Source organism: Macaca nemestrina, chromosome 3, assembly GCF_043159975.1.
Source record: "Macaca nemestrina isolate mMacNem1 chromosome 3, mMacNem.hap1, whole genome shotgun sequence".
Lineage (NCBI taxonomy): Eukaryota > Metazoa > Chordata > Mammalia > Primates > Cercopithecidae > Macaca > Macaca nemestrina.
The window spans coordinates 82,258,238-82,282,044 of record NC_092127.1 but is presented as its reverse complement, the minus strand read 5'-3'; the positions used below and the strand labels follow the sequence as shown (position 1 = coordinate 82,282,044).

Below are 23,807 nucleotides of genomic sequence, written 5' to 3'. Positions count from 1 at the left end.
ATATTTTCACTTTGGGGTTACCATGAGGCTTATATAAAACACTTTGTCATACCTATTTTAATCTGATAACTAGTTAACATAACTTGCATCCAAAAAATTTACAGTTTTATTCCCCTGATACATTTTATGTCATTGATGTCAGACTTCACTTCTTTTTATGTTGTGAATCCATTGACACACTTTTGTAGTTACAATTATTCTTATTATTTTTGTCTTTTAAATTTTATACCTGAGTTAAAAAAAGATATTTGTCACCATTACATTATTACATTATTCTGTTTTTGACTATATAGGTGTCTTCACCAGTGAGATTTATATTTCCATATACTTTTGTGTTGCTGTTTATTGTCTTTTTATATCAACTTGAAGAACTGTTTGACACTTCTTGTAATTTAGGTCTAATGGTAACAAATTTCCTCAGTATTTCTTTGTCTGAGAAAGTCTTTATTCTTCATTTTTAAAGAAAAACTTTGCTATGTTTAGCATCTGTGGTTGGCAATTTAAAAAATATTTCTTTTTTTTTTTTTTTAGAAATTTGAATATATCATCACTATCTTCTGTCCAGAAAGGTTTCTGCTGAGATATCTGCTAATAGCCATATGGAGTTTCCCTTTTACTTAATGAATTGCTTTTCTCTTGCTAATTTCAAATTTTTTACCCTTGACTTTTCACAATTATGTGTCTCCATGTAGACCTCTTTAGGCTTAATCTAAGTTTATTTGAACTTCAAGAATCTAAATGTCCATTTACATCCCAAGATTTGAGAAGTTTTCAGCTAAAATTTATTTACGTAAGCTTTTTGTCCCTTTCTCTTTGTATGCTCCTTCTGCATTGCCATAATGCATATATTGGTTTTATTGATTATATCCCATACATCCCACAGGCTTTCTTCACTCTTTTCCATTACTTTTGTGACTTTGACTAGATAATTCTATACAATCTATCTTCAAGTTCACTGATTCTTTCCTCTGATTGGTTGAACTTCTGTTGAAGTTCTTTATTTAATTTTTTAGGTCAGTTATTGTATTTTCAGCACCAGAATTTCTTTTTGGTTCTTTTAATTGTTTTTATCTCTTTTTCTTGTTTTTCTTTTTTTATAACCTCTATGGTTTGATTCTGGGTAAGCTCTTTTTAAGCTTCTAATTTTGTTGATTTATTGTTTTCCTGATTTATTTAGCTGCCTAGCTCTGTTTCTTAGTAGCATAATGAGCGCCTTCATCACAATTATTTTGAATTCATTGTCAGGTATTTCACAGGTCTCATTTTCTGTAGGGTTGATATATTAGAGCTTTATTTTTATTTTTTATTTATTTTGTGATGTCATGTTTTCCTGATTCTTTATGATGCCTGTAGCCTGCATTGGTATCTGTGAATTTAAGGAAGAATTTACTTCTTCTGGTCTTTACAGACTGGCTAAAGTCCTTCATTAGTCGGTATAGTCAGTGTGGCCAAATAGTCTGGGTGTCTGTCGAAGTGGTCAACAGACAGGCCAGCTGGGAATCCAGAGCTGGCCTCTATGGGTGGGTATGCTCAGTGCTAAGGACTGTGCATCAGCAGGCATGTTGTTAGGATCCAGGGAGTTGGGGAAGGGACTGCTATCATGGGTCACAGGATGGCTGTCAAGGTCCCCAAATTGGCTGTTAACACCACTGCCCCTTTTTGTCTTTAGTTGTCCCCATGTTATCAAGCCATACTCATTCCCTCAGTGTTCTGGGTATTGTGCAATATAGGCAAGGTTGTCAGGTGTGCCCCAAAAGACTAAGGAGGTCAGATGCTCACTTCATTCTCTTTTTCTCCATAGGACAACTTGCAGCAGAGGTGCTCTGTGTGTCATGACATCTCAGATTGGGGAAATGAATGAAGCAGGTAAAGTGAAACTGTCTTTGTTTTATTATTATTATTATTATTTTCAATGCATTTTTCTCCTTTCTGTACTCTAATAGGATGCTGTACCTTCTCACCTGTATTCTGGAGCTCTCAAAAAGGTATTTTCATCCATGGATGATTTTAAATAGGTGTTTTGGTTGGGGGATGAGGGCCAGAAACTCCTATTTTGCCATCTTAATGTGTCAATTGTGTTGGTTTTAAAACTTATTGCATTGTCTTTGAAACATTTCTATAACATTAAGCTTTTAAGTTTTTGAGACAGATTTGTGACCAAACATAGTTTATCCTGCAGAATGTTTCAGGTTGACTTGAGGAGAATGTGTATTTTCCCAATTGGGCATGGACTGTCCTATAGATGTCTATTAGTTCTATTTGATTTTTAGTGTTGTTCCAATATTTCATCTTATTATTCTTCAGTCTAGTTCTTTGATCTATTATTAAAAGTGAGCTATTAAAATCTTCAGTTACTTTTGTGGAATCATCTGTTTCTCCTTCAATTCTGTCAGATTTTTCTTCATGTATTTTTGGGTTCTATAAGTACATATACGTTTATAATTATGTATTCTTCATGGATTGGCACTTTCATCAGCATAAAATATCCATTTTTATTTTTGTTAACAATTTTATTCTCAAAATCTGTTTGTTTCTATTTGTATAGCTCTTCTAGCTTTCCAGGTGATTATAGTTTATATGTTGCCTTCTTCACATCACCTTACTTTCAACCTATTTTATCTTACCATCAACTTATTTCTCCTAGAGGTATACATTTGGATATTTTTTTAAAAATTCATTCTGCTGATCTCTGTCTATTGATTGACACATAATGTGGCCCCCAAAATTTGTGTTTCAAAACCTAATGCCAATGTAATAACATTAGCAGTGCAACCTTTGGTTGGTGACTAGGTCGTAAGAAAAGAGTCCTCATTATACAAATAATGACCTTAAAAAAGAGGTTTAAAGGCAGCTTGTTTGCCCCTTTGACTATATGGAGACACAATGAGAAGGTACTGTCTACATGGAACAGGACACTATATCTTCTAGTGCCTTGATTATGCACTTCTTAGCCTCCATAATTGTGAAAAATAAATTTATGTTATTTATAAGCTGCCCAGATTATGGTACTGGGCAAGGTTAGAGTTAGGCTTAGAGTTCTGTTTTAAGTTCTTTTTCTTTGAGAAATTTTCAAACTCCTCTCCATAATGGCTGAACTAATTTATATTCCCATCAGCAGTGTATAAGCATACGTTTTTCTATGCAGTCTTATCAGCATCTGTTACTTTTTACTTTAATAATAACCATTCTGACTAGTGTGAGACGGTATCTCATTGTGGTTCTTATTTGCACTTCTCTAATAATTTTTCTCAATAATTAGTGATATTGAGCATTTTTTCACATGTTTGTTGGTCACTTGGATGTATTCTTTTGAGAAGTGTGCATGTGCCCACTTTTTATATGTGTGTGTGGTGTTTTTTTGTTTGTTTGTTTTTGTTTTTACTTTTTGATTTAAGTTCCTTATAGATCTGGCAAACATTTTCTCTCATTCTAGAAGTTGTATGTTTGCTTTGCTGACAGTTTCTTTTGCTGTGCAGAAGCTCTTTAGTTTAATTAGGTCCTACTAGTCAAATTTTGTTTTTGCTGCAATAGCTTTCGAAGACTTAGTCGTAAATTATTTGCCTATATCCAGAAGAGTATTGCCTAAGTTTTCTTCCAGGATTTTTATAGTTTGGGGTCTTACATTTAAATACCTAATCCATCCTGAGTTAACTTTTGTATGTGGTGAGAGATAGAGTTCCAGTTTCATTCTATTGTATATGGCTAGCCAGTTATCCCAGCACCATTTATTGAATAGGGAATCATTTCCGCCTTGCTTATTTTTGTTGACTTTGGCAAAATCAGGTGTTTGTATGTATGTGGTATTATTTCTTGGTTCTCTACTCTGTTCCTTTGGTTTTTGTGTCTGCTTTTGTACTAGTACCATGTTTTGGTACTGGTTTTGTTTACTGCAGCCTTGTAGTATACAGTCAGGTAATGTGATGCCTCTGGCTTTGCTCTTTTTGCTTATGAATGCTTTGGATTTTCAGGCTCTTTTTTGGTTTCGTATGAATTTTAGAACAGTAATTCTGTTAAAAGTGATGTTGGTGGTTTGATAGACATAGCATTGAATCTATAATTTTTGGGGGGCAATATAGCCATGTTAGTGACATTGATTTTCTAATCCTTGAGTATGGAATGTTTTTCCATTTATTTATGTCATCTATTATTTCTTTTAGCAGTGTTTTGTAGTTCTCCCTGTAGAGCTCTTTTATCTTCCTTGTTAGATTTATTTCTAGATATTTGATTTTGTTTGTGCCTATTATAAATGGGTTTGTGTTTTTGATTTGGTCCTCAGATTGAATGCTATTGTATAGAAATGCTAGTAATTTTTGTATATTTATTTTGTATCCTGAAACTTTACTAAAATCATGTATTGGTTCTAAAAGCCTTCTGCTGAAGTCTTTAGGCATTTGTAGGTGTATAATCATATCATCTGTAAAAGGAGTTTTCTTCTTCTTTTCCTATTTGGATGCCTTTTATTTTTTTTCTTGCCTGATTGTCCTGGCAAAGACTTCCAGTACATTTTGCATATGAGTCATGAGAGTGGGCATCCTTGTCTTGTTCCAGTTCTCAGTGAGAATGCTTCCAGCTTTTACTCATTCAGTATGATGTTGGATATAGGTTTGTCATAGCATAGACTATTATTATTTTGAGTTATGTTCCCTTGATGCTTTGCTTGTTGAGGATTTTTCTCATGAAGGAATGTTGGATTTTATTGAAAACTTTTTCTCATCTATTGATATGATCATATAGTTTTAAATTGTGTTTATATGGTGAATCACATTTATTGATTCACATATGTTGAGCCAACTTTGTATCCAAGGAATAAAGCCTACCTAATCATGGTGAATTAACTCTATGATGTGCTGCTGTATTCAATTTGCTAGAATTTTGCTGGTAATTTTTATGTCTATGTTAATCAGAGATATCAACCTGAAATTTTCTTTTTTTGTGTCTCTACCAGGTTTTGGTATCAGAGTAATGCTGACTTCATAGAATGAGTTAAAGGTAAGTCCCTACTCAATTTTTCAAATGGTTTTAATAGAATTGGAACCAGCTCTTCTTTGCATGTCTAGTAGAATTTGGTTGTGAATCCATCTGGTCCAGGGAACTTTTTGTTTGATAGTTTTTTTATTACTGATTCCATTTTGGAACTTGATATTGGTCTATTCAGGGTTACAATTTCTTCCTGATTCAATCTTTGGAGGCTTTGTGTTTCCAGAAACTTATTCATTTCCTTTAGATTTTCCAGTTTGTGTACATAAAAGTATTCATAATAGCCTCTGAGGATCATTTGTATTTCTGTGGGAATGGTTGTAATGTTACTTTTTTTTCTGGTTGTGCTTATTTGGATCTTCTCTCTTTTTTCTTTGTTAATCTAGCTATTGAATTATCTATCTTATTTATCCTTACAAAGAAGTAAGTTCTGGTTTCGTTTATCTTTGTACGGACTTTGGGTCTCAATTTCTTTCAGTTCTGCTCAACTTTATTTATTTATTTTCTTCTGTTAGCTTTGGGGTTAGTTTGTTCTTGTTTTTCTAGTTTGTCTAAGTGTGATATAAGGTTGCTAATTTGAGACATTTCTCACTTTTTGAGGTAAGCATTTAGCACTATAAACTTTTAGCACATTTTTCACTATATCTCAGAGATTTTGGTATGTTGTATCTGTGCTTTCTTTAATTTCAAGAATCTTTTGATTTTTGCCTTAATTTCATTGCTTACCCAAAATTCAATCAGGAATAAGTTGTTTGTGTGATTTGGGGAGCTCTTGGTATTGATTTCTACTTTTATTCCAAGGTGATCTGAGAGTATGATTGCACTTTTTACAAAAAAAAAAAAATTACAAAAAGCTGCACTTTTTACCCAAGAATGTGGTTGATCTTGAAGTATGTTTTGTGTGCAGATGACAAGAATGTATACTCTGTGGTTGATTGGGTGGAGTGTTCTATAGCTGTCTATCAGGTCCAATTTGTCTAATGTCAAAGTTTAGTCCTGAATTTATTTGTTAGTTTTCTACCTCAGTAATCTGTCTGATGCTTTCAGTAGAGTTTTGAATTCCCCTAGTATTATTGAAAACAACAGGATACTTAGTGGGAGAGGTAAAATGACAGGACCCAGTCTTCTAGAGGAGGCAAAATTAAAATATAATCCATCACCAGATGAACTATGCTATAATTATAGCATTTTTTGTTTTTAATTTCCTATTTTGGTAGGAAAACAGTAATATTACAATTATAGAGAAAATAGACCTACTTTTTATGTAGTTGATTTTATATGTCACTGATGATCTGTCTCATTTACAACCCTTATTAAGTGTTTCCCTTCTTGAGAATTTGGAGAGTTGAGATGGAGCTTCAGTGCCTTCAAAGAGAACACTGATCTTCACCCTGCAATTATGATGAAAAACATTTCATGTGGGAAAGATGAAATGGAGCAGAAGAAATATCTGCTACAGTTTCTATGAAAACAGTTTTATAGACTTTTGTTTTTTTATAATGAGTACTTTCTCAGCCTTGGGCCATTCTTATATTGTGGAATTCCCCAATCTATGAGAGGTAGGAGGCATATTCCTACCCCTCCTCTCTCCACACACCCCCACCCCAAGCAGCAGAGGTGAAATCATTATGTCCTACCAAGGAAGCAGCCAGTCCACAAGGATAGCTTCAGCAATGGTACTCTTTTCCTAAAGAGTTTGAAACTTGAATAAGCACTAGAAAGACAACTGACAGTTGAGATTTGATTTGTGGTTGTTAAATCTATGGTCAGTGGTTAGGTTTCCAAAGAGTAAGGACACCTTACTCTTTTTGACTAGATTATTTTTGCTGCAAAGCCTCATTTGCATTTATCTTGTTTGCTTAGCCTGATTTTCTGGTCTTCATATAGACTCTAGGATCTACCGAATTTCTTTACCTTTTTCCTGCCTAATTCCTTTTCCCCTCATATAGTAGGTTTCTATTGCTTGCAGCTAAGAACCCTAACTTACACTGATATTATTGTTTAATCCTTGTTCTGTGGTGGGCAGGTCTATACAGACCTACCCCAAAGTGTAAGGAAGCTGAGATACCAAAGAAGGAGGCTGACATATCCAGTTTCTTGGAAAGAAACATTTAATAGGGACTTATGAATAGAAGTCATGTCTGTTTCTTGGGGGCCAGTGATACAAGATGATGGATCCTTCTTCTACTACCTGTGCAAATCTAGGGCTTATATATTATAGGAAAAGTATATATGTGATTCAGAAGATACACAGAGACCAACTGAAGTAGGATAACATCAAGGTTTTTTTGACCTAAGGGAAAGATTTATGATAAGTACATATACTCTTACACAAAGAACAATAGATAATATAGAAATCTGAGAGATATTCCTGCAACTGGGGTTAACTGGAAATCAACATGACAGATTAGCATCCAAGATGGAATTACTTTAGCCTCCATAATCTTTGTCATTTTTTTTATTGCCAGGATACAAATATCACACTTCTCTAAATAAATCCTTAAAGTTGTATACATATTAGAGGAGCATATAGGGTGGTAAAAATTACTTAGGAAGAGGCTTTTTGACCGCTTATCCTTTGGGCCAATCAACCAAGATAGTGCAGCTGCATTATCATTGACCATTACTTTAGTAATTCAGAATCATATCATTTTTTCAGAAATGTCATATGAAAATATGAAATGAAATTACCTTCACAAGACAATGTTGAAACATTTATAAGGCATTACAATATTGAATGTCATAATATTTAAAATATATTTTGTGCATGAATTTATAGGTATTTTCTCATTTCAATTTTCATTAATAATACAGTTCTCTCAGTTGTTAATGCAAGACTGTTATTGCCAAACAATTTACTAGTCAATATAGAGCCCAGGCCACTGGGCTGACTACACTGGATTTTACCTTATTAACAGACTCCCTTAAGAGCAAAAGAAAGGAAATAATTGGTAACAACTTCGGGTATGTACCCAAAGACATAACTTTTCAGAACATTTTCTTCAATTAAAATACAGCATTAACAAAATGAAGTGGAGAAAGCTAAAATTTAGTGGAAAAAATATTCTCTTGAAATTGAGTAGAAGTGTAGCTAAGGAAAGTTTAGTTACAATCAACTTGGTTAAAATGTGCTGACAGGACATACTTTAAATTTCTTAATAATGTATTTTAGCCCCCAAAACTTCAAAACCTCAAAAATTTAAAAATTTAAAAATATATTCATAATATTTGGTCTCAGGGATTTTGATAAAAGTACATCTTAAGAGGCAGTGTTTGGAGGTAGGGAGTGGTCTGGAGGTCCAGTGGAGAGCGGCTGGTGTCTACCCACTGACCTCCTGACCTTTAATAACCTTAGATATGTTACTTGACCTCTCAGTGCTTCAGTTTCCACATCAACAACTGGGGATAATTTTAATACCTCCCCATAGGATTGTTGTAAATGTAATCACATGAATACTGATAAAACTTGGTATATAATATGTGCTTTTAAGTAGTAGTGTCCATGGACTTGAAAATATACTACGCCAAATTTAACTGTCTATGTAGATTTTTAGATACTCTGTATTTATTTCAACAATCTATAAAGTCTTTTATCCCTGTTCTTTCTCATTCTATTTCTTTTTTAAGCGTTTCATTCCTTATATTCTCCAATATGTTATGAACAAAGATTGTTATATTAACAACATTGTTTTTCAATTGCATAGAAAATTTTCTTTGTTAAAATAAACTAGCAAACTCTGGGAGAGAAAAATTCAAATAATTTTCCTTATCAAGGTTTTCTGTATCATTTTTCATAGTTTCACCTGTGTCTGATATTTAGGCAGGGATTAAAATTATTTTATTGAGCACATTATGTAAAAGATGTTGAAAAATAATGCTTTTATTATTCATAAATAGAGTGTAATATGTTAAACATTAAAACTTTAATAAAGAATGAAATGAGAACAATTACAACATTTGCATTAGTTGAGAATGTTCATATTGTCCTAACAAAGCATATTTTTTCCCCATAAAGACTAGGAATGAGAATATGTGAACAGAAATGACAAATTTTACTCAATTGTTGAAAAGTTGATGTTCTGTTTCTCGTCTCTTTCTCACTCTTCAAGTGAAAACCTTTGGGCAAACAGGGATGTGTTTGTACCTAAGAACTATTTATCATCAGTTATAATTTCTGGTATGTAATTTTCTCTGGGAATGTCACCAAAACAGAAATTTCTTCTAGTGGCTCAAACTATTTGAAGATTCATTTAGCATCACAAAATTAATTGTAGTTTTTGCACTTGTTAATCACAAACTTTTCCCATACTGGAGCACAGGATACAAGTGGGGGAAAGGGGAGTTCTATTAATCAATGGAGAACAATGTGAAATAAAGGAAGAGTTCAGGAGATAGAAAATTACTGGTTAAATCTTATCTGTTGACTTAGGTGACCAAGGTGAAACATACACACACATGTGTGGACAAATACACACGAAGCAGCCTTGGATTGTTAATGGGTTATCCACATTGCATAAATTCACAAACACAGAAGATTCCTTCATTTCTGGCTTGGCTTTGTTTACACAATTGTGGCTGTGGACACCTCAAGGTTCTGTGAGCTCTTCTGCTAGTTTACAACCTTACAAGGCTGTTTTTCTACCAGCAGAACATTGGCAATAAATGTCTATTAGTCAAAATCACTGCGGCAGTTTTATAAGGCCTATGAGTGCATATTTCCCAGTCTGCTTTCTTTAAATTACCAAGAATGCAAAAATAACCAATAGTTTGACCTCTTAAATCACAAATTGGATAGGCTCACCATTAAAGTATATTGTAAATGTGTTTCCCATTATTTAGCTCATTTAGCATGTTCAACAGCAGGCATTCAAATGTTTTAAGGGGTTTTTTTCATTTTCTTTTTCTTTTTACTTCACAGAAGGCATTACATTATTTTTCAAGCCATCAAGGGATAATTAAAAAACTAGAATACAAATGGAATATTGCTAATAGATCATCATTAACCATCTGCATGAAAGAGAAAAAATGTAAAAGATGCAATAAGCTCAGAAATTATTTGGTTTCATGTTAATCATTTTGATAGTCTTCAATACAGAAATTTAACATAACTTTTTAAATTTAGGAAATTATATGAGGGGATCACATACACAGAGTGAAAAAGAAGTAACAGGAATTAAAGTTTACAATGTAAAATTACTGCCCTCCAGATTGAAGAAATGATCAATAGTAAATGATGAAGCAAAATATTTCAAATTCAACATAAATTTTAAGTATATCCACTTTTTATATTAATATTAGAATATGAGATTATGATTGGTCAAAGTGGGCATATCTGTCTAAATTTTTTTCTTCCCTAAAGCAGGTTGGTGCATTTTATCTTCAATTTTGTTTTCTTGAAACATACTTTTAAGGTTTAAAGAAATGTTTACCTTTTAAACAGTAGTAATTTTTGTATATGCTTTGGATTTTCTCTGGCATAGCTGTACATAATGAATGTCATAAAAAGTGTAGAATAAAAAGCACCTGGTGTCTGAGTTACAAGGTCTTAACACTAAGCAGTGTGTTTCTGTTAAATCTTTGACAGGTATTTTACACAGATCACAAAGTTAGAGTGACCTGTCACAATTAATTACTATTAACTGGAGTTCATAGGTGTGTTGACTAGCTGAAAAGATGACCTGGCACAATAACATCAATTCAAATATCCTCATTTCACAAAATTTGGATCTGGTCTACATTCAAGCATTTCACTCAAATATTATGATGTGACTTTAGAGGAAGGGGAACTTAAGTAGTGTGTCTATTTATTCTCAGCATTCAAAAAATATAAAGATTATATATATCAATTCTTTTACCTTTAATTCACTTGTTCTATAATGCATTTTTAATGTATTATAGATTATACTTGTTATTAAGATTATATACTTGTTATTATAGATTATACTTGTTATTAAGGTAATAACAAGTGAGGAGGATATACTTGTTTATTACAATTTGTGAAACAAACATTCTTTAATTTTAAAGACAGAAGAGCTTTATTTTTATATAGCAATTTCTGAATCATTCAAGGATTTCTTCAAGTATAAGCTAATCTATTTTCCTGGGTTTTTGAATATCCTATGACCATTTCCTCAGATTATGCTCTTCTATGCAAGATCTTTCCAACATACACCGTCTTTTCAACATTTTTGTATTACCTTAAAAATAATGCTAGTGGAGGGAGAAGATCTAGTTACTGTATGTGTAGATTATGTTTGGGAGACAAGTACTATGTTCATATAAAACGTTATCATTAAAAGATTCAATTCTAAATTTAAAGTAAGGAAGCTTTTTCCCCTCACTTTTCATCTTGGGAAATGTGAAGTGGTTTACAATAAGCCAAAGGAAATGAAAGTGTTGATGAGAGAGATAGGCATGCAGGTGGTTGATAAAAACCAAGGTTGCCTGCAGGTTACTGATGAGCCACACATAGTGCAGCAAACCCGTATTTTATTTCAGAAACCATGACATAAAGGTATAAATGTGTTTCATTAAAATCATATTCCAAATGTGTTTCATTAAAACAAGATTTTGCAAGCTATCTAGATGATGTGTAAGTTCTTGTAGATAGAATATTGGAGTATGTAAACATTCTTGATGAACAGGTAAAAGTTGTCGGTATTTTCTTAAATTGGGTATTTATCATTTGCACAGAGTTTCTCCTTTTAAAGAGTAATAAAGGTGGCTAAAGATCTCATACAATAAAATTATGGTAGCCATCATTGTCTAATAACTTACTTCAGCCAAAAGAAGGCTTAAAGAAAAGCAGTGAATTTTGCAGCTCTCAACTATGCAATCCCATTTGTGTTATGTCAAAAACAAAAGCATGAATGTGAACAAGAGCAGGACAATGTGGCAGTTAATGGAATGGAATTCTTACGACAAAGAGAAAGTACTGATTCTTTGTTTTAAAATAAAGTGTTCTGTTGCTTTTATAGCAAAAGAACTCTGCTATCATATTAATTTTGATCTAAGATGTACATGTACATAATAATCTTTTCCCACTTCTGTCTCCCCCTCCCTCTCTTTCTCTCCTTCTTGTTCTCTCACTCCTCCCCATATCTTAAATATATAGTGTGGTTGTAGTTGTATAAGAAGCACTTTTTTAGTTTTCTTAGTACACATAAAATACATATTACTTTCACCCCCTTCCCAACACATATACACACTTTCCCTTAATTAAGTGAATGCTAGTTATTGGGGCAAACAAATAACCTACTAGAGTTCTGAAGGTGTCCCAATACTAATGTACTGTCTGGTTTAGGATAAATGAAAACAAGTTGGAAAAAAACATATATATAGCTTTTTTTAATATTATTGGCCATATAGAAATCCTTGATGACTTACTACCTGATCTAGTTATTTTGTGGTGCCAAGGTACTCTGTAATTAAATTGGAAGGTAAAAACTAGTTTAATGTTTTTATGGAACATTGTAACTTATTTCTTTCATATTTTTGTTTCTGAATCTTAAATTTAAAATACCATGAGGCTTACACTTCAAAGTCAATACTTTAATTAGAGATTATCCTAACCATAAGTATGTTTAATCCTAAAGTGATTACTGTATTTCCATTCTTGAAACTTTAAAAATCACATTTTTAAAGGCCTGATGATGATAATTAGACACTAGGACTCTGAACTGTTGGTTTCACAATGAACAAGCAAGAAGACTCTAAGAAATTACTTAACCACTTAATGACTGGTTTTTTTCCATTGTAAAAATGGGGGAAAAAAACACCTACCTTATTGTATTTTGATAAAAATAAAATGGGCACGTAACAGAGTAAGTAATATAAAGCACTTAAGGTAATTAACAATGGAGTTAGTGTTGTGGGAAGATGTGTGGAGAAGTGAGGGATAAGTTTGTGAGCAGAAAAAGAAAGGCTGATGCAAGTCTATTCACTAGAATATATATCTTGGAACTACAGCCAAGTTGCTTCACCTGCTGTCTCTGCTCAGATCAGTGTAATTCATAAGTCATGTAATTGAGCACCCAGGTTACCTCTCTCATACTAGTGACTAACATCCCTACATGGAGGACATCAAGAAGGGGGTAAACGTGGAGGCTCTACGATGGTACATGTGTGAACCGGCTCATTGCTCAGATTGTTCTCCTGGTCCTAATTCTCTATGAGAGGATCAAACTTCTGATGTAGAATACTAACGTGATCATCAACAACTAAAACAGTCAGTTCATAATGAATGGGTAGATATGGTACTTGTCCATCTTGCCTGCTTCAGGGTTATTCCTGCTGAGAAGAGGCATGGAGCATGTGATCCTGGCAGTTCCTATAGGCATCTCACATTTCTGCAGGGAGAAAATTAGTTAAAATTTCAAAAGCAATTGCCTCTATGGGTCCATAAGCAAACAAAAAACACAAAAGTGTCCTAAATCAGGAAATAAGCATTCTATGTTCTAATTTGACACCCAGTTTCTTATGTATAGGTCAATGTATCTTATGATATATAAGCACAGTAAAAAGTACCAGTGACTAATCCAAATCTTATTAACCTATTTATGCCTAGTGTTCCATCACTGGAATGCCAAGCTTGTGGGAGTTATGTATATCCTACTGCTCAAGGTCATCACCAAGGTCTGACTTTTCACAAAAAAAAAGAAAAAAAAAATTACAAATTCTGGCATAAATGAGTTAATGACTGGCCTGCTAATCTTTGAATCCCTCTTATTAGAGAAAGAAACTTAGCTTAAGGGATCTTGATAATATAACATATTGGCAAATATTCTAGTAAAACCTGTGTTCCCGTCTACATTATGCATTGGAAACAGTTTTACCTGCTGGCTGGCACTTTCTCTGAAATTGTTAGACCATATATAGTGAATGAAAATGACACTCAACAACTCAGTTTAGTAACAATGCCCATGTTTACATATTTTACTGAAATTTTATCTGCAAAAAAGCTGGAAATCTCATGAAAGAAGATTTTCTCTTTGTTGGTTTTTCAAGTACAAAAACCTGCAGTAAAATAAAGTCAATGGAAAATAGCCTTTGGCCAGAGACTTTTCTTAGCTTCCTAATTTTAGTCAGCTCAAAAGCTTGTCTTACACAATTGTGGAAACAGTGACTCTGCTGTTAGACTAATCAAGAACTGTAGAAATAATAGAATGAATAAAATCAGTTATGAAGTGTTTTTAAACTTTCATGTAGGTTTGGTTTTCAGTTCATCATGGTGATGAAAACTACAGTATGTTTAGATTTTTTTGTAATCTGATTCATCAATCATACTAGAATTCAAGTTATCTGTCCCCAAAATGCAACTGTCTTTGCCTTTATACCTTTCTTCAAAATGTGAGAAGTGTAGAGAATAAATTTCATATAGTTACATATTTCAACATTTAAAATGGAAATGACTTAAAATTTTAAACTGCTTAAATGATCTCTGTTATTATAGTTACATACTGGTGTAATCAAATATATTTAGGGAAGCAAAAAAGCAATGCTTTTCCCTAGGAATTTGGTAAAATATGGTGTAGTCACATTCCCTTTTCTAAAAGAAAAAAAAATTAAGGAAATAATAACAGGTGCTAGGCTAGGTAACAGTCTCTTGTGATTATAGAAATAACAACGAAGGGTTTAAGTGGGAAAACTCTAAGTGCTGGAAGTGTTGGAAGAGCAGGCTGAAGATTAGAATTAGAATCCCCATGGGAAAGAAGGAGGTAAACTCTTTACCATAAATCATCTAGATGCTTAATTTGAAATCAAACATGAATCTGAACATGTGTCATATAATCTGGCTAAATACACCTGGGTTTTATTAAGACGGTGTGAGCCAAAGACCACAATGTTTTAGACAAGCTTGAGCAGATCCTCTGCTAAAGAGAAAAACAAAAGTACTATGTCTTGCTGTTGGAAAATAAAACCCGTAACCTCAGTGCACCAACTTCAAGTAATTTAATGGATTGATCTTCCAAACATGCATACCATATTTGGAATGAGTATAATATAGTGTTTAACAGGATGTATTTTAGGGTGATATAGTCTCGAGATCAAATCCTGACATCTCCACCACTAGCTGTATGCCTTTAAGCAGATTGCTTAACCTCTCATCATTTCAGTATCTTCATCTGTACGATGAGCATTGTTATAGTTCAATGTTATAGGATTGTTGTTTAAAATAAACACAATGTGTATAAAATTCTTAGTATAGTGCTGAGCACAAAATAAGGCCTTAATAAAGAATGATTGCTTTTGTTTTTATTATAAATTGAGTGTAAATTTTTATTATAAATTGAGTCTGCCATTCAGACCCTTTTAATTCATGAACAGTTAAGTTCACAGAAACAGAACCATGGCTGTTCTTAATGACATTTGACACATCCTACCAACTACAGCCCTGTAACTCTTTAAGAAGTTTTCATGGTACCTTCTGTTTAATTACTTTGTTATCCTTTTGTCCTAATAAAAAATTACAAGTAACTCTTATATGACCTTTGTCCACATTTACCAATTGGTTATATGTTTACACCATCTGTTCCTCTCCTCTCCTTTCTCTCCCCTTCCTCTCCCCTCCCCTCCCCTCCCTCTTCCCTGTCTCTTTCCTCATGTATGCACACACATTTTCTATTTATTCCGAAACATTTGGAAGTTGGAGACATAGTGCTGTTTTACATTAAATTCTCCAGTGTATATGTCCCCCAAACAAGGGAATTCCTTTAAATAACTTCAGTATAGTCATCAAAATCAGGAAATGTAATACAGTGATACAGTATACAATCCAATCCACTGTCCACATTCCAATTTGATGAATTGTTTCATTGACATTTTTTATAGCTACTTATTCCCCAGTCCAGTACCCAATCCAGGACCTTACATTATATTTTGTTTTCATGTCTCTTTAGTCTTTTTAACTTGGAACAGGCCCTCAGCTTTTTTTTTTTTTTTTTTTTTTTTTTTTTTTTTTTTTTTTTTTTTTCCTCTTGACCTTGAATTCTTTGAAAGTACAGGCCTGTTATTTTATAAAATAAAAATTTGTGTTATTTTCTTGTTTTCTCATGATTAGATTTAGCTTATGGGTATTTTGGCAGGAATGGCACTGAAATAGTGTTATGTCCTTCTCAGTACATCTTATTAGGGGCCACATTATATTAGTTTTTCACAGTATTATTAACAGTTAAGATGAAGTTTTTCACAGTATTGACTTAGTTAAGATGAAGTTTGTCAAGGTCTTAATTATAATTGATGGAGGGACACTTCGATGCATAAATATTGACAAAACTATAGTCAGGCTCCTCTAAGCCCACTAGGCCTCAACCTTGGCATTGTCCTTATCAGTACTGCGTCATCCAATTATAGCAAGAATCAAGTTACATCATTTTAGGAAGAATCCTCTTTATGCCCTTATCTGATCACCCTAGGAATCAGATCAAAGTCCTCGATATCCACCATCCCCTAGGCGATAGCTGATCACCCTGGCTTGCCTTCAGCAAAAATCTCATTATGTCCAGATAACTAGAATCCCTACCACTACCACCCCTGATGTTTCCTCTCAGTACTTTTCCATCTGCTGACCATCACCCTGTTCCTCAGTTATAAATCCTCACTTGCCCATGTTTTGCTTAGAGTTGAGTCCAGTTTTTTACCTAGGTCTTTTACCCTATCCTAATAGTTCCTAAATACAATTTGTTTTTACCACTTTAACTACTGTCCAGCTCTGGTTTTCTTTAACAGTATGTTAATAATATATTTTGCATCCTTATAACTTGAGTTTATTTTTGAGTGTTTAATGAAGACTGTATTTCTTCAGAGACCAAATCCTCAACCTAGCTCTGGAACATGATGGTAAAAGACTAAGTCCAGGTAACAGGGATTTACTGGATAGATTAACTGTGTCTTGGCAAAGGTATCCTATTGTGATCTTACAGTCATGTGTTCTTCATTCAAATTTCCCACCTGTGCTTTTTCATTCATTAACGGGGAAGAAATTTAACCAGATATAGCAATTAGAACTGGGAACCCTGAAAAAATGGTGGGAAATTTCTTTCCCTGGCTCTGAATTTCCATTTGGAGGAAGTTCTGTTGTAACAATGCTATTCCTTTCTACTCTCCTTATTTACTCTTCCTATGGAAGTAGGAGTGAATTCCAGTTAGCAAGTTTGAAAAGAGAAATTGGGAATTCTCCTGCCTTTTACCTTTCTCTTTTTGAGAGCAAGCTGCCAACATGAGCCAGACATTCTCCTCTGCAACTTGGTGCTATAATTTTTACAAGGGCAGCCCCCAATCCAATATAGAAAGATCTGCGCTTGTTCAGAACTGTGACAGAAAAGATGAGTTCAATTCTGGGATACAGTTCTAAAAAGCCCTTTGTTACTATGTTCTAAAAAGCCCTTTGTTGCTACATACCTATACCACATTCTGCAAATCATATTTATTAACAGAAACATATTCTTATAATTTAATTTGGGCCAGGGATAGAAAAATGACATGTGGAACAGAATAGAACATACATACATAAATGGAAGTGACTTCCTATGGTTTAGATGTGTCCCCCTAAGGGAGGAGACCACCCCTCATATTGTCTTATGCCTAGTTTCTGCCTCCAAAGAAAAAGGAAGTAAAAAGTAAAAGGCAGAAATGAAATCCACAGGCAGATAGCCGAGCACCGTGCCCTGGGCCTGGTAGCTAAAAATCAACCCCTGATCTAACTGCTTGTGTTATCTATAGATTTCAGACATTGTATGGAAAAGCATCGTGAAAATCCCTGTCCTGTTCTGTTCAGTTCTGATTACCGGTGCATGCAGCCCCTGGTCATGGTCGGTCGTGTACCCACTGCTTGCTCAATCGATCACGACCCTCTCACGTGGACCCCATTAGAGTTGTAAGCCCTTAAAAGGGACAGGAATTGCTCACTCCAGGAGCTCAGTTTTTGGAGATGTGAGTCTGCTGATGCTCACAGCTGAAGAAAGCCCTTCCTTCTACAACTCAGTGTCTGAGGGGTTCTTGTCTGTGGTTCATCCTGCTACACCCCTAAGTACATGTGTTGGAAACTTAATCCTCAGTGCAACAGAATTGAGAGGTGGAACCTTTAAGAAGTTATTAGATAGTGAGGCCTCTGCTCTCATGGATGGATTAATGCTGCTATCAGGGGAGTGCGTTTGTTATCCTGGGAGTGAGTTTCCTGATAAAACGATGGGTTTGGTCCCCTCTCATTCTCTTGCTCTCTCTTTCTGTCTTCCCCTTTTGCCTTCTGCCATGGGGTGACACAGCAATAGGGAACTCGCCATATGCAAGGCCCTTAACATTGGACTTTCCAGTCTTCAGAACTGTGACAAATAAATTTCTTTTCTCATAAATTACCCAGCATGTGACATTCTGTTATAGCAACACAAAATAAACAAAGACATGATCCCAGGATTTTGTCTTAGTTTGAAAGCAGGAAGAAACCCACACACATATGAATACCTCCTTTGTGGCATGGCTAGGGATAGAAAAATTGGTTGTGATATGGGAGATAATAAAATTATATCCTTAGCTCACACCATATACAAAAATAAATTCCACATTCATCAAAGACTTAATGAAGGCACAACTATTAAACTTTTAGAAGAAAATATAGGAAGACATTCTTTAGGACCTTGGGGTACAGATGGGTTTCTTAAGTCAGAGAAGAACAACCTCTAGAAGACTAGCTGATGATTAACGTTTAAAAATACATTAAAATTAAAATATCTGTTCATGAAAAGATACCATATAATGAAAATATGGTCCACATATAGGTAGAAGTAGTTTCCAACACATATAATAAATAAATAATTAGAACCTATAATATATAAAAACATAAATAGGAAAAAGATAAACAAGCCAATACAAAAAATGAGCAAAAGGCTTGGACAAAAAAATTGAGAGAAGAAACACAAATGAGCAATAAACATAGTAAAAGATCAACAACCTCATTCATAGTTAGGAAATGCAAACTAAAACCACAATTTAATACCACTTCACCCTTTTACACATTTCAGTTGTGGAGTAATGGAAACTCAACTACTATTAATGAGAGTGTAAATTGATGTAACCACTTTGGCAAACAGTAAAGTGATGTCAAAGTATTCTTGAAAATTCATATATCCTATGTTGTAGCAGCTCTACTTCTAGATATATCCCAGAAAAGCTTTTGCACAAACTCAGCAAGAGATACATATAAAAATTTTTTTTCTGTTAGTATTGCCAGTAAGGGTCCAAGTACCATTCAACTTCAGTGAGATACTCTTCACATTGTATTCTATATAAGCATCTCCTGGATTTGTATGAGTAGTAGTTAGTCATTTACTTATAATAGAAAAATGGCAAACAGCCAAAATGTCTATACACAGTAAAAAGGATACATATGTTTTGTCATATTAATACGGATAGGAAAATAAATACTCTATAACTACATAAATCAACATTAATGAATATCAGAAGTATAATTCATGAAAAATATTGTTGCAGTATAATTTCATTCATACACATTTGAACTATGCAAAATGACATACCATAGTGTCTAAGGATACAGATGAAACTACAATATGTTATATGCATAGACACTTAGCATTGTCATGTTCTTGTTTTCTCATATGATGAAACTATAAAAAAATATAAACTATAAAAGTTGATGCTTTTAAAATTGATAGAGATATAGTTTTATACTTTTTCCATTAATTGTGGGGTTAATGGTATGTTTAAAAGAGATAAATTTTATTATTTTTAATTTCAAACATATGTAATTTTTCAAAATAAATTATAAATTTTTAGCTCATTTTTTTCTTAAGCAGCTCATTGAAATGATTTTAAAATCATTTATAGGTATTCTACTAGTTAAATGTTACATTTTTAGGATAGATGCAATCAAATTTTTACTGTTATAGCTTAATCATTAGCTATTTTATTTAGTGATTTTGCATTAGGTAACAGATGTAAATTCAGTCCTACTGGTAATTAAATTAAATATAAATGGCAAACACTCCAATAAAAATCCAGATGGTCAAACTGGATAAAAAAGCAAGGCCCAGCTATTTACACATACACACACACACATGCAAACACACACTGTCTATAGAAGATCCATTTTAAATCTAAAAGATACATTAAAAAGATGAAAAAATATATCCCATGGAAACAATTATAAGAAAACCAAAGGATCATATTACTATCATATTTCATAACAAGAAATAGTACCAGAGATAGAAATATTTCCTAAGAAATGGCTTGAGAAAACAAGAACACGACAATGCTAAGTGTCTATGAATATAGCAACAATTTCACAGTGCAAGAAGCATAAATGATACGCCAGAAAGGAGAAAAAAAATCTGCAATTATGTTCATATTTCTCTCCCAATAATTTGTAGAATGACTAAAGCAGAAAAATGAGTAAGAATAAAAAATCTTAAACAATTATCTAGCAATCTGGTCTAACGGATATTAATAGAAACTTCACTTAACAACAGCGTGTCACTCTTTTTCTCAAGTACACGTAGAACGTTGACCAAATGTGCTCCAAGCTATGCCATTAAGTCTCAATAAATTAAAAAGGATTGAATCATACAGAACATGTTCCCTGACCACAAGGGAATTGTTAGAAATTAATAACAGAAAGATATCTAAAAATCACCATGTATTAGAAAATTAAGCCAGATTTTGCTCAATAAGCCATGGATTAGAGGAAAAATTACATGGAAAGTATAAAATATTTTGAACAGGCTGAAAATGAAACAAAATTTATCAGGTCTAGCAAAATGTGTGAAATATAGTTAAATCAATACTTAGAGGAAAATCTATAACTAATTGCATATATTAAAAATGATTAGTTACCAAAACTTCCAATTTAAGAAGCTAAAAAAGAATTAAAATCAATGTGAGCAGAAAAAAGAAAGTAATAAATATAGAATCAGAAATACCTTACACAGAAAACGGATGAACATTACAGATAGACTATCAAGAAAATTGTTAACCCTGTAGCTAGACTGATGAAAAAAAGAAAAAAAGATATAAATTGTCAAATTAGAAAGAGGGGGCAGCACTAAGATCCTACATTAAGAGGATAATAAAATAATATAAAAAATATGATGTCAATGAATTGATCACTTAGATAGAATGGACAAATTTCTTGAAAGACTAACAAAAATGACTCCAGGGGAAACAAAACATCTTGATAGGTGTCTACTACAGAATTTTATAACTGAAATCCTTCTCACAAAGAAAATTCCAAGCCCAAATGACATTATTGCTGAATTCTTGTAAACATTTAAAGAAAAAAAATACCAAAACGTATTCACAGGATAAAGGGAACACTTCTCAACTCATTTAATGTGACTGACATAATCCTGATACCAAAACCAAAGACAATATAAGACAACCACAAACCTACATTCTTCACAAATATAAGTGGCACAAATATTTAAAAAATATTAACAAGTTGAATCATGACCAAGTGACATTTATTCCTGGGATGCAAGGATGGTTTAACAATTGAAAACCAAACAATGTATTTTACCATATTCACAGACTAAGAAAACACATACAGTCACAATAGATGAAGAAAAAGTATTGGACAAAATTTAACACCCATTCATTATAAAAACTAAGAATAGAGGGACTTTATGTGGATATAGGTCATCTATAAAACATCTACAGCTAATACTAAGTGGCTTTGATTTCCTCAGAGAATGTTACCATAGTAGAAGATCAATACTGGATTATTTTGCTGGCAGGTTGGACATTGATTAGTTGGATGGCTAACTGCGTTGATGAGATATTGGACATTGAATAGTCCAGCTAAATGCTATATGCCTAAAAGCTCATGATTTTTGGCCTATAAAACTCATCCATCTCTGCTAGTATGGTTACTCTCAGGTCGTGGTCTCATTGAAGGAGCAGTATGGTGGCTGAGGATGGAGTCTGGCTGACATCTACTGGTCAAGTCATTCTGTTAACTTGATGGTTTCATTCACTTCTGCAGGGGATAATCTCTAATGGGCATTAAACTGCAAAACCAAAATCATCACATTTTGTTCTTTTTCCCATAACTACATGCCTCTGTCCTGAACATCTTCATTTCTCATTATTCAGTTTTTCTCCTTTTTTCTTTACAGAACCCTTAGACAACTATACAAGCCATTTGCCATTGCCTATTTACTCTTTTAAAGACAATCTTCACATTGCACATGCTATATCATACCATATATATATATTCCAATATACCACAATTTCTTATCAATATTCACATATAATAGCCATGTAAGTGGGAACATGCAAGGCTATCTTAATAATTAATCAGGGAGATTACAATTGTTCAATGACCTTTGAAAATATTTTTAAAAACCATAAAAACCCTTACTGATAGTTAGAAATATAGAAATAAATAAAATATCATAGCACTAGCATATATAATAATGTATTAAATAGATACATATTTAAGTAACAGTACACTATTATTTAAAATATTGGAAACATTGAGAACTGAAGTATTTTATTTCTTTGTAAAAAATTACCAAGAGTAATTTGAACATAGCGAAAGGAAACTAAACTAGATCGGCCTATGACAGTTTTGGTTAGCCTTCCTTAAGTAAAAGATGAAGTTCACCTTTTGCTTCTCTTGTTCATCCATTTTTCTATTCTCTAGCCCAGAGGTTGTCTGTGTTCATCTTAAACCATAAAAATAAGGGTCATACTCTGGGCATGACAGAGCAAAGAGCTGGGAGGACCTTGGGTTCTTGAAGCCTTTTTGGAGCAGAATCTTTCACCAGCCCTTGCCCTGTTATCTTCAGACACATTTCCTCCTCCTCATCCTCCTCCTCCTCCTCCTCCTCCTCTTCTCCTTGTTCTTTCTTTTCTCCTTCTCCTCCTCCTCCTCTTCTTCTTCTCCTTCTTTCTTCTCTCCTCCTTCTCCTCCTTTCCTTCCTCCTCCTCCTTCTTCCAATTTAAGAAGCTCTTTCTTCTTCTTCCTCCTGCACCACGTCTTCCTCCTCCCCCTCTCCCTCCTCCTCTCCTTCCTCATCCTCCTCCCACTCCTTCTTCTTCCTTCTTCCTCTTCTTTTTTAGAGACAGTGTCCAGTTCCAAATGACAGAGCAGCTGATTTAATAATGGTAATTATATCTTTTTAGTTTTGTTTTTTTTTTTTTTTTTTTTGTTTGTTTTGAGGCAGAGTCTTACTTTGTCACCCAGGCTGGAGTGCAGTGATGCAAGCATAGCTTACTGCAACTTCCAACTTATGGGCTCAAGTGATCCTCCTGACAGCCTCATGAGTAGAGTAGCTAGAACTACAGGCATATGCCATCACGTTGGCCTAATTTTTTTTCTTTTTTCGTAGAGATCAGGTCTCTCTATGTTGCCCCAGGCTGGTCTCGAACTCCTGGCCTCAAGCGATCCTCCAGCCTCAGCCTCCCAAAGTGCTGGAATTACAGGTATGAGGCACTGTGCCCACCCCAGACATTTCTTTTTTTCTTTTCTTTTTCTTTTCTCTTTTCTTTTCTTTTCTTTTCTTTTTTCTTTTCTTTTCTTTTCTTTTCTTTTCTTTTCTTTTCTTTTCTTTTCTTTTCTTTTCTTTTCTTTCTTTCTTTCTTTCTTTCTTTCTTTCTTTCTTTCTTTCTTTCTTTCTTTCTTTTCTTTCTTTCTTTCTTTCTTTCTTTCTTTCTTTCTTTCTTTCTTTCTTTCTTTCTTTCTTTTTTTTTTTTTATTGGAAATATGGTCTGGCCCTGTCACCCAGGTTGGAGGGCAGTGGTGTGGTTTCTCATCACTGCAACCTCCTCCTCCCAGGGTCAAGCCATCCTCCCATTTCAGCTTCCCAAGTAGCTGGAAC

The 23,807-nt window shown here is 33.7% G+C and overlaps 1 long non-coding RNA gene across 1 annotated transcript; it reads left to right on the top strand.

Moving 5' to 3' along the window:
- Positions 1-1,801: 1,801 nt before the first annotated feature.
- LOC139362184 (uncharacterized) lies at positions 1,802-23,404 on the top strand. The gene is made up of 3 exons (XR_011620555.1): positions 1,802-1,866; positions 4,946-4,989; positions 23,319-23,404. It is a non-coding gene; the product is annotated as an uncharacterized lncRNA (long non-coding RNA).
- Positions 23,405-23,807: the final 403 nt, after the last annotated feature.